General features: G+C 52.0%; 1 long non-coding RNA gene across 1 annotated transcript; it reads right to left on the minus strand.

Moving 5' to 3' along the window:
* Positions 1-3569: 3569 nt before the first annotated feature.
* On the minus strand, positions 3570-8712 carry LOC112952292. Its single transcript, XR_003250355.1, has 4 exons — positions 8504-8712; positions 6614-6853; positions 5790-5869; positions 3570-3661 (listed from the first exon to the last, which is right to left on the minus strand). It is a non-coding gene; the product is annotated as an uncharacterized LOC112952292 (long non-coding RNA).
* Positions 8713-11870: the final 3158 nt, after the last annotated feature.

The raw sequence follows: 11870 nt of genomic DNA on the forward strand, positions 1-11870 counted from the left end.
GCCTGGGCAGGGCCAGCGCTGCCTGCGCCCTGGCACGTGCACGGGCATCCAGATGGGGCAGAAACGGGCATCCAGATGGGGCAGAAAGGCCCACCTGTGGCCAGCTGTGCTGCCGTCCTCTCTGCAAGCACCGCAGCCACGCACAGGAGCTGCTCACGTTTCCCTCTGGTCACTTTGCCAGCGCAGAGCACGCGTCACCTGTGTCCTTACGGGAAAAGCATCCGCACACGACCTCGCTAACGGAAGATTGTGGCAGATTTCTGGAGCTGAAACCAGACCAACGGTCACTCTGCAGGGACAACACGTCCTGAAGCCTTGCAGGGAGGTGCTTACAAAAGAGGCTCCCCATACCAAGGCGACAAGCAGCTGGCCCACACTGCATGTTTTCTGCTTCTTGCCTCGGGAAAAGTTGGGACGTTGGCATTGCTTGCAGCAGGCGTTGCCTCACGAGCACCTGCAGGAACAGAAGCATCAAGGACAGACTCGGGCAGCCTGAGAGGCTTTTCCTCGCTGCCTCTGAGCCCAGCCTATGCTCTGGAGGATCCCTCCACTGCTTAAGCCTCACCCGCTGCAAGTTATACGAGCATCTCTACCCAAATTAAGCGCACACAGACTCCCTCCTGTCGAGCTGAAAATCTCAGTATCAGTTTCTGCAGTCCTCCCCAAATCCTCAGCAGTGCGGCTCTGGAGGAAACGCATAAAGAACCCCTGTCTGCTCCAAGTTATAGCTGGGGAGCTCGGCAGATATCAGTGAGGTTCCAGGGTGTACCAGAGCAGAAACCGGCACAGCATGCTCATCTTCTCAAGCTAAGTCCGTCCTTCTGTTTGGACAGATTAGCTCTGCGCTGCGTCTCCCCTCGCAGGGCGATGCCAGCCTGGCCACGGCAGCAGCGAGCACAGAGCAGCGGGAGGCCCCGCTTCATCCAGCAGCAGCTCCCCGATCCCGAACAGTGGCGGCTTTTGTTCTCCTGCAGCCTGTCTGATCTCTCCAGCCCCGTCTAACCACATTCTACATTCCTCCTTCAGGGCCCCCTCCTGAAATAACTTTATAAAACAGTATATTACTTTTTTTTTTATTACTATTTCAAATCCAGACCTGGCATCTGAGCAAAAGTAAAAAGTCATCAGTCATCTCACTGAGGCAGAAGGGTCCCTCTGCAGTTTTGTGAAATTTCTTACAGTCTTTTTTCCATCTCTCTCTCTCAATTTTGTGGGTTGAATGATCAGAAGTGGAAATTCATCCATCTTATTTGAATATACAGGAGCACACAGAGTTGTGAAGTGTGATGTAAGGATGGTATGCTCTACATAAAAAAAATATATACATATATCTAGCAGAAGATAAACTTGATAAGGTTAATCTTCCCTGTATATTCCCCAGCCAAACCGAGGCTGGAAACTCATGTCACACCTACTGGGTGAGCTGCACATCTGACGGCTCTCATTTGGCACCGTGGCCACACACCACACACCATCTCCAGCCCCAAACCAGAATCCACTGGAGCCTGGCGACCTGCAGACGGCATCTCCGGCTGCGCATCAGGTGCCAGCTCCCTCGGCGGATCCGACGTCTGTCCAGCCAGTTCTATCCCCTCCCTCTGGGGCCGTGGCAATGCTAATTTCAGAGTGAATATGTTTGAAAAATAAAAACAAAACATTTAAGAGCAAGCATGTTTTAAAAATCATGAAGAAAAAACAGGCTGTGCACATTCAGATCAACTCAGCCATTTCTGGGAAGGTAGAGCCGGTCTGAGGGCTTACTGCAGACTTTGGCAGCTGCGCTGACATCCGTGTTCTGTTCTGGAGCACAACAGCCCTTCTGGAGTCCTTCCTGACCATCCCCGCTTCCTGCACTGAGGGCCACACTGCAGAACTGGATCCCTTTCAGATGGACCTGACTGAAAAGACGAGCTCCAGAATCTCACCTACCACACTGCGGCTGCTAGTGGGTGTCCAGGCCTTGGGCCAGACTAGAGCCTTCCCAAGCAAATCCCCCAAGCAGCACCTTACCTGGTCCCGTCACAGCGCTGTGTGTGCTACAGTTTGACATTCATAACCGTGTAACATGTAAGCTTCACATGAGGGACCCTCTCTCTATAAACGAAAAAGTGGAAATTTCCCTCTCCTGAAATAGTGGAGAACTTGCCGTGCTCGTTGTCCTCATCCCAGAGCCACCTCCAGAAGGCAACTTCACATGCGGTGCCAACAAGCTGCAGCTTGTCCTGAGCTCCGAGAGCCACCTCCAGTCTTGGAGGGCTTCAGCAAGGGCTGCTTGTGCACGGAGCGGGCTGCTCCTTGCGGGCCAGTATCATTAAGGATTAATAACTATTTCTGCATCTAGTAAGAGTTATTGACGCATTAACTTTTTGTTACAGCTTCCTCTTACCTGTTGTGTACACAGCTAAATTCTTTGTAACATCATTTCTGATTATGCTACCTGAAATGCTCAGATGACAGCTTCTGTAAGACATACTAATTCACTAGTTATTTTCCAATTACCAGGTAGCTGTGGTGTGATGAGTAATCTTGTACAGAGGGAAGGAATCTTAATTTGACTGCCCTTAAAGCAGGTTACTGCAGCTTCTAATGAGTGTCAAACAATAGGGAATCCTAACCAAGCGAAAGAAAAGGCAACTGGCGGGTGTCATGTCCAATTTCCCTAAACAACAGTATCATTAAAGTCTCCTGCTATGGTTAATTTTGAACTGTCAGTGAGAATGAGTTATGCCTAATACATGGGGATTTCGTATTTCTTCTTTGGTCCTATCTTTGATATATCCATGTTTGATTCTATCTTTTGTTTGTTCTGTTAGTGACAATAGATGTCTGAAGACTTCTAGAACAGCTTCTCTGTGCAAGAGAAATCAGGAACACGGCATCTGCATTTACCGTAAAAATTAGCCATCCTTCCCCATGTACACTACCTCACTACCTCTGAGACACACGTGCTCCACCATGCCAAAAGATCACTCCTGCTGCAGAAATCCTAATCCAGAAGCAGCATTCTGCTCCCAGAAATGACTGTTGCTCAAGAAGCTGATTTTAGCCAGGGACCAAAATAGAGGAGAAAAATACGTTCTCCTGCTGTTTCCCCTGTTGCCTCTCCTCAGAATTTCCTGTGACAAATCAGCTGCTCGTTTCAGCACGTCTCTCATAGACTGAACACTAGTTCGCAGGGGAGCAGAAAGCAGCGTGTGTGTAACACTGTCACTGGAGTAGCACGGCACACGACTCTTAAAAACAGGCAGAAATGATGGGAAGGCGCCGCGTGTTGCCTGCTGGACAGCTCGGCTGTCTTGCACTTGATGGGAACAGTGCTGCATCCTGAGAAAAAAGGAAATGATTTTCTTGCCTAGACTGGCACGATGTTGCCTAGAGGCTGGGTAATGAGGAGCACCTAAAAGCTGAGACCTAGATGGATGTGCAGCTCAGAAGACGGCTGTGACGGGAACAGCACTTAGAAAGCTCGAAATGCCTGGGGCATGGCTACCTTCAGCATTACTCTGTATTACAACGAGGTAGGAACTAGACGTGTAGTATCTGCTCACAGTTACCTCTGTGCACCAACACATTTTCACTGCAACAAGGTTTTGCTCCTCTCCAGTTTCCCTCCTTCCACAGGCACTCCAGGTAACCAGGAGCAGCTTCACCCTTGCTGTTCCTGCAGAAAGGATTGCTATATAAGCCACAAAGAGAACATATAATAAGAACATATTTTATATACTATAATAAAACAGGGCTGCCACCACCAGTACTTTTCTATCAAACTTTGCTGCAAATGTTCATGGTGACTCACTCAGGGACTTGCTAAATGAAAAAAAAAATGAAGGAAAAATCTGCTGGTTCTCTTCTCCTGCAGGTCATTCCTCTCTTCCCCCATCTTCATCACAGCTGCTCGCACACTCCTCCCCATCTCCACTGAAAAAGACCCAGCAATTTGTACCTCCAGTGCTCTACTGAAGGTCCTGGATTGGTCAAGGAAGGTTTGGGGTCTGGTCGGGATCATACAGTACTTCTGAGTCCATTTACAGCATTTGGCAGGATTACATTGCCCCAAAGCAATCGCTCCCCAAAGAAAGCCCTCCAAGTCTTCTCTGCTCCCCTTAGCTTGGTGTCATCTGCAGATTTTGCAGTCCTGGGCACTGCAGCGAGGCTGCACATTAATCAAGAGTCTCCAAAGAGCATCCTGCAAGACCCCACTTCTTCACTGACACTCACCTCTAACTCCACGCCACGACTCTGCCTTCTTGCCCGTATTTCATCCTTTCCCATAATGGATTGCTTTAACCTACATTTAGGGAGTTTGCACTATAATCCATCATGCAAAATTTTGTTACAATCTTCTGGAAAACCAGATAGATCTATGCTACCTAGGCTGATAGTTATTTCATTAGCATAAGTGATCGAATTAGCCAGACATGATTTACCTGCAATACCTCCATGCTGACTCACTCCTGTTTTACTCTTTCCAAAAAAACAACTGCAACCCAGCTGCAAACGAAGGCTACCAAAAAGATTTACGAAGGACCATATTAGCCTTGTGTCTTTGCCTCCTGTTCCTACTTGTGTTGTGACAGAACGTACACGTTACTTCGGGAATGGGCCAGATTATGAGAGGGCCAGAGGGTGCAGTGAGCGGGGCTCCGAGACATGAGCTTTGCCTCAGCATAACATTTTGCCTGCTCTAGTCCAGAAAACATCTGGCTTTGAAGCAACTGAAAAGCTCAGGCCTTGGATTTGCAGCTGTCTAGATTAGGTTTCCAGGGAAGGAATGACCTAGGCAGGATCAACTCTATGCACGTATCTATTGACAGACATTTCTCTAGCCTGTCCTTAGCAATACCCTTCCTGCTCAAGCTGCTGTGCAGGCAAACTCTCCTCATTGCAAGGCGAATTTCCCAATGTCTATTTTTTTCCCCCACTGCAATTCAAGTCCATTATTTCTGGCCCTATCCCTGCATGATGGGAGAGCCAAGTCCAAGTTGTTCCTGAGGACCGGGCAGAAAGACCTGCTGTTCTTCCCTCAGGGCAAGTGAAAATTTTCTCTCCGAGTGAAACCTCCCCTTCCCTGACTGCACTGGCTGCTTGTGACCCCCAGACTAGGTGGGCATCACTGCCAAGGCGCAGGCTCTTGCCCGGCTGAAAAACAGGGCGCTTTCTCTGGGCTTGTTTCTCTGGCACCTTGCAGGAACTCAGATGAAGTGCACAGAGACCGGAGGTCCCCGGCCCATTCAATCACCGGAATGTTCCCCCTTCTCATTCTCAAACCCGTCTGCCCCATCCTGAGCTACCTTCAGGAGATCCCTTCACTTCTCCTGGGTATAAAAACGTCGCTTGTTGCAGTTCCTTGACCCGTCACGACGCCCTGTAGATAACAACACCCTTATGCTTAGGCTTTGCCCACATCCGAGCAGGGAAAATCGCGAGTGACAATCCAAGCCCCCGAGGATCCCCGCTGCGACAGGGCACCGCACGGGCGGCTGGCCTGGCCCCCGCACGCTCTACACAAACGCATCTCAAGCTGCTTCACCAGCAAAGAGCAGAGGCACTTCACTTGTGTGAAAGCCAAGAATTTTCCCTCGTTTTGCTGTTGGCTAAGCATTCTGCAGCGCTCCCACACGCAGAATTTTAAGAGTGCGGATGAGGCGGCTTGGGAGCGCCCTGCATCCTGCCTGGAAGTGGGTTTTGGCCGAGGGGAGCGTTCTGCTACAGCAGAATGCTTCTGAGGGCCTGCTCTGCAGGCAGGCTGTCGGGTGAGCTGTCTGGTACCACCTGAATCATTAAATTACCTTTTTAATTTGGACGGTGTTCTTAAACGCAACATCCTGCTGAGGGCAAGGTGAGTCAAGTGGTTATTAAACGGTCACAGCTAAAAGGCAAAACAAAGATCCAGTCATTAAAGCAGGCACAGAAAACCAAGCCCCTTTCACTGTACAGCAATCCTCTGAACGGCTTCCCACTGGCTGGCAGCGGAAAAGAATACAGCCAGAGATTATGTGTTTTTTCCTCCTGCATATACTTTCATTCAGTTTCTTGGGGAAAGAACTTTGGAAGCACTTAGGGATTTAATTGAAAATTAAACCAAGTTAACCGTGACAGTCACAGAGGTCACTTGTGTTTCACACCGGAGCCCCCGCGGGGCGGGATCAGCTAATTGAGGAGAGGGGATGTATCCTTGGGGAAGAGCGGGTCCCAGTCAGGCTTTATCCCCAGCGAGACGGCGGCCTTGATCCCGCAGACGCTGCAGCGTGCGACTAAAGCCCAAGGACACGCGCAGGCATCGCTGCCTTGCAAAGGTTTGCAGCACGTATTAATTGAGCGGGGCTTTGGCAACTTGGGACCTTAGTCAAATCTAGGGACCTCTCGGAAACCAGAAGACACTGAGTACGTTCAGGGTCTGTCTCCGAGCAGAGGATACACATGACACTCCATGTAAACCCCTTAATTAGCGCACAATCCGTAGGCTGCAAGGAAACCTTAGTCCCTTCTCGATCAGCCCCATCAAAGGCGTGACGGTGCTGCAGAGACTGCTCCCCTCTAATTACGCGTGATCACGGAAACTAACCACGTACTGTATAATTAGTGCAAAAAATGAATTATTTAAGTAACTCACATTTAACAAATCGTACTGTCATTCCGCTTGCAAGCTGGTATTCATTTTACACAAAAAGGCATCCCTTGTAACAGACTTTCAGGCTTTTTTTCTTTTTCTTTTTGCAGATCTCAGAGTTTTCTAGGGATTTCAAATATGAAGTATTGCATTCTCACATGGCAGGAGCTACCAGGTAATAGCTTATCAGACAGTCTGATTTTTAAGCAGCTTCTTAGCTGGATTAAGCACAGTTATGTACAGCTGTGAATTGAGAAAAACAAAATATAAGGGAGGGGGGGCGAGGGAAATGATAGGTTTTCTCTCACTTGACAGTGATCTTGCTTTTCCCTCTCCTTTTCCTTGTACATTTTCATAGTTCTGCAGACAGGTAATTACACGTCTGACGTAAAGACCAGCCCTCACAGTTCACGCTTCAGAGCGGGCAGAATTTAGTCACAATTTTCTCACAGGAATCACAGGCTCAGTAGAAACCTAGCTGGGATGCAGGAGGAGGAGGAGGGACTCACTTGATCACCGTATTTTTCAATGGAAAACCCGGGAGCAGGTTTTCCTGACAATTGCTCTCACCTGTAGGCACCTCTCTAGGCTTGGGACAGAGAGCCCAAAGCAGCGGAGCGGGGTCGGGCGCGTGAGCAGAGCCATGCTCTGCACGCTCCTTCCCTCTGCGCAGCTCGATAGGAGCCGGGACGCCCCGACCTGGGCCAGGTTCCCAGGCAGCCCAACATCCCAGCCCTGCCGGTGCTGGCGCTTCCAGCTCGGCACTGGCAAGGGCAGAGGCAGCTCGGTCGGGCTGTGCTGCCCGCCCAGACCTGCCCTTTCCTCCCCACGGCAGCTTGGAGCACGTAGACGCAGCGCAGCCCGGGGCCGGTGGCAACGCGGGCTAGTGAGAACGTGTCACCTGTGCGGAACGGGAGCAAGAAACACTCCTCGGAACTGGGAGCCCTGCAGCCCGCACCGGGGCCAGCCCGCGGCTTCCACCCGCCAGCGGATCCTGCTGGGAGGATGCTGGTTTAGGATGCTGGGAGGATGCTGGATGCTGAGCAGAGGATGCTGGTTTAGGCTGCACCGCCAGGTGCCAAAGGATCCCCTTCCTGGGGTATTTTGGAGGCTCTCTTAGACACCAGTGTTAAAGATTGCACAAAGAACGGACTGTGGAGTCGCCATCACACATTTCCCTGCTAAAACACGCTCGTTTTCCAGCCTTCAGTTATAATTACCTCCAAAGGGCTGTGCCTGGCAGTGCTCTTCTTGAGCAGGGCCTGCCCCTAGAGAACAAACCAAGGAGAAGCTGCTGAGCACACAGAGCAGCTAAGAAAACTTGTCCTCAGAAGAGCCCAGTGAGGAGACATGGAAAACTGGGCTGCACCCCTGAGAATCATCTTGGCCATCTGGACCATAGGGAAAGGTGGGGTGGACTCTTTCCTAATAGGCACATATCCAAAACTGCTCCTAGCAGTATCAGCACGGGACACTTTCCCCTTCTAGCCCAGGAAAACTGTTCCTGGCACTACTACTCTAGCCTAGATCTCTCCTGCCATAGGTTAACTTCTTCTTGCCCCCCTACTGCCTTGGGGAGCTGAGGAACTGCCTATTCCCTCCCTCTCTGGGAGYATCCCAACTATGCCCCAAGGTGGCTCAGGACAGAGGGTCCCAGTTCCTTCAGCTGTATCCCAGGGGCAATGTCCCTGCGATTTCTGATGGTGCTGCTGCTATTTCAGACTCTCTTTGCGCACCTCTTGTATTCCCATCGAGCCTCTGCCCACACTGACCAAGCAGGGACTGTTTTCTCTCTCTTAAGAGGTGTCACTTCCATTTCACGAGGGGAAAGACATGAAATAATCTGGTCTGAGATGCTGGAAAGGGACACAAAAGCCCTGCCTGCGCTCTCACCAAGGATCTACACCCGCCTGAAGAGTGACGATAGGAAAATCACTTTGGATGGTGAGACGAAGCGAGGAGCACGACAGCTGGGTTGGGATGTCGGGTCCCGGTGACGGTGACGTCTCCCAGGCCGCCCCTTCTCAGCGCGGCCCCTTCTCCAGCCGGCAGCGCTTTTGTTCGCGAGGAGAAGGGCCGCGCACGCAGGCAGGCAGGGCTGGACACTGTGTGCTGCATGGTGCCCCCAGCCTAAAGAGAAGCTGATGGGATAATAATTAATTGCAGCCTCCCTGTAAAAAAAGACAAGACAAAGCAAGAGATATAAATAAAATCATCAAAGGCGCTCACAGAATGGGAGCTGTGTCTGCATTTTGCGGGCAATTTACAAGCCAAAGGAAGGTTGGGAACCCAAGGACTGAAGAGCCATAAAAATCGATGGAGCCCTCACAAAACCGAGACAGCGCCTCACTGCTCTGCCTGGTTACCAGGCAGAGGTATAAATTCCCTCCTCACCTTTGTTGTTTAAGGAGCTGGAAAGGGAAGGGGGGCGGGAAAAGGCTCGGAGCGGGAGTGACCCCGAGCTCCCGTGGCTCCGAACAGTGGGGAGGTGCCCTGGGAGAGAAAGGAGGGGACAGAAGGCACCGCGGGGCTCCGAGGGCAGGCGGCTGCCGGCAAGGGCTGCACGCTGCAAACGCGCTCTGCAGAGCTGCGGCAGCCGGGGGGCTTTAATGGAGAGAGCTTCAGCTCCTTGCACCAGCAGGTCTCCTTTCCTTCTGACCTGGACAAAGGAAGCCCTGCCCTGACCTGTGGCTTCCTACACCCCAGCTGCTTGTCCCTGCTCTCCAGCTGTTGTCACAACTGTCACCTTCCCCTTCATAAAGAAGCAGGGACACAGAGGGACTTGAACAGCCTGGGGCCTCTCCTTGCCCAGCAGCCGAAATCTGCGGACAAGAGTTGGGGGATAGAGAGGGGACCCCTCCTCCCACTGCCTTCTCATGGGGCTGTGCCATGGCGGTAAGGGACGGAGAGGAAAACGGATATAAAAGATACGGATATAAAAAGGGATACGAGGGGAGGGGAAGACATCCGGGCTGCGTCCGGCTCCTCAGCGTCATCTCTCTCCTTACCCTGATTTTGAGTCTATCCAGTCAGGCAGGCCCTGGCACATCTGCTCATCTCCACACTGCCCTCAGCCCCACCACAACCACGGGGGCTTCCCCCAAACGTGACTGCAGACACGAGGCAGAGAAAGCAACGAGGCGCATCCTACGGCTCGGTGCTGAAGGCTTTCCTTGCTCGGGGAAGAAATGGGAAGCCCAGATCCCAAATCCCAGCCCCAAGCTAGGCACTGCTTTGGCTTTCCTCCATTTTCTTTTTTTTTTTTTTAATTCTCCCTTCAAAAATTCATTCTCGGTCTAAATGAAGCCAAGGGAAAGAAGCAGGAACTAATTAAAATGAACTACTCTTTCCTCTCTCCAGGCCAAAGGCAAACATCTTCTTCCCCAAAACAACGCAAAAGCCCTCAGCTAAACAACAACTTCCTTAATGGACCTGGCAAGGCCTTTTCTTCCCCCCAGTACCTAAACAAGGAGCACAGCAACGGAGAGGAAAAAGCTGCCTCCCTTCCCCTGTGCCTTCCCAGAACGTGAGGCGTGTTYGGGAGCTGCCTGGGAAGGAGAAGGTCGCCTCGTTGCTCCTCAATCTCACCAAAAAAGCCCCAGCGAGGGCTCTGTGCAGCTTCTCCCGGGCTCCCGGCAAAGCAGAGCGCATCCCCGTGGGGCGGCCAAGCCAGAGCTGAGCGGACGCAGGGCACAGCAAGACAGGGAGCTAATGCACGTCCTTCACTCCAGCGGGTTGGAAGCTGCAAGGAGARCAGGAGAGATCTGGAAGGTCCCCCAGTGTTTGTGGGGCTGCCACTGGATTTTCCCTGCGGCTTCCGAGCGGCCCCACAGGGAAGGAGAAGGGGAGGAGGCCCCAGGCCTCGCAAGGGAAGGGCGCACGGCCATGCTGTGACTGCTCGTCGCAGCCTGTCACCCTCCTGCAGGCCACCCTGGGTGCCACGTGTGCCCTGCACAGCCCGCATGAGCTGCCTTCCTCCATACTCAAAATGTGGAAAAATGTCGGCTTCTGTCTGCTCGTCCCCYGGGGGAGGAATAGGTGTTTGTAGCCTCTGTGCAGCCCAGGCACAAGGCCTTGCTGGCTGCAGATGTAGGATAAAAGCAGCCCGAGATGGCTCTGGCTCACATTTCACATGCTACAGCCCCCAGAGGGTTGCAGARCCACAGCCCAGCTTGCTCCTCACGGGCATCCCCCGGCCCGACCTCAACTTGCCTTAGCTCATAAGGCTCCTTCTAGAGGGATCCACCTTGCTCCCGTCAGGGCTGCCCTGTACAGAGCCCTAACACCGGACTCAATCTCCAGTGCAGGAAACTCATCAGGAAGCTCAGAAGGGCACAAGAGCCCAAAGACAACTCAAAGAACGAGCTCACAACCTGCTTGGTGCTTCGCTGTGCTGAGGAGCCACCAGAACGATCCGTGCAGCCTGCTCTGGGCCTGGGGGCGCACAGGCCGTGATGGGGAGCGTCRCTGCGAAGCCGAGCTCTGTGCAGGGTCAGACCCCCAGATCATTGTGTTCAGAACAAGATGAGCTTGACAGCAGGGGTCATGCGAAGCCGTTTGCTCTGTGTGACCTCAGAGCAGAAGCACGACCTGGGTTATTCAGCTGAGCTGCAGGAGGAGACCTGAGAGCAGAGGGACAGGAAACTTCAGCTGAAATATTTGATCTTTTTTTAAAAAAAAGGTTCTAAAGATGGAACAGATGCTCATCTGATTATATCTTCAGCCGTAAGACCTTCCCTTCCTCCTAGTAGTTTTTTTTACCTGCATCCAGGCAACGAGACCTACATTCACTGAGAGAGTCATTACTGGATGCGCTGCCACGACCTGCTTGAGCTAATTCCTGCTCACGGGCAGCAGGGCGGGAAAGGCACCGTCTCTGGAGCAGCTCCCGCTCGACTGCCTGCAAGGTGATTCAATGCTGCGCTGCTTACATCAGTACCAGCCAGCCAGGAACAGGTCAGAGGGGATGGACAGGATCATACCATGTGAAGAGAGAGTTTAAAGCACAATATTTCACACTGATGCCATTAAAAGCCCCTTGTCCGCAGTGAGCAGCAGGAATATGTCCAAAGAGAAGCTCTCTGTGTTATGATGGGAATGCACTGCAGTATCCAGCGAGCAAGTGAGTTGGTCCCAGGCCTAGAAACTACCCCAGGGTTTGCCCAGGGAGGGAGGAAGCATGCAGGCATCTCCTCTGCTCATGCTGAACACACATCGCAGCCTATTGCTCCTTTGATCTCTGCTGCTGGGTCACAGTCTC

The sequence above is a fragment of the Nothoprocta perdicaria genome, unplaced genomic scaffold, assembly GCF_003342845.1.
Source record: "Nothoprocta perdicaria isolate Ctin4 unplaced genomic scaffold, notPer1 scaffold_399, whole genome shotgun sequence".
Taxonomy (NCBI): Eukaryota; Metazoa; Chordata; class Aves; order Tinamiformes; family Tinamidae; genus Nothoprocta; species Nothoprocta perdicaria.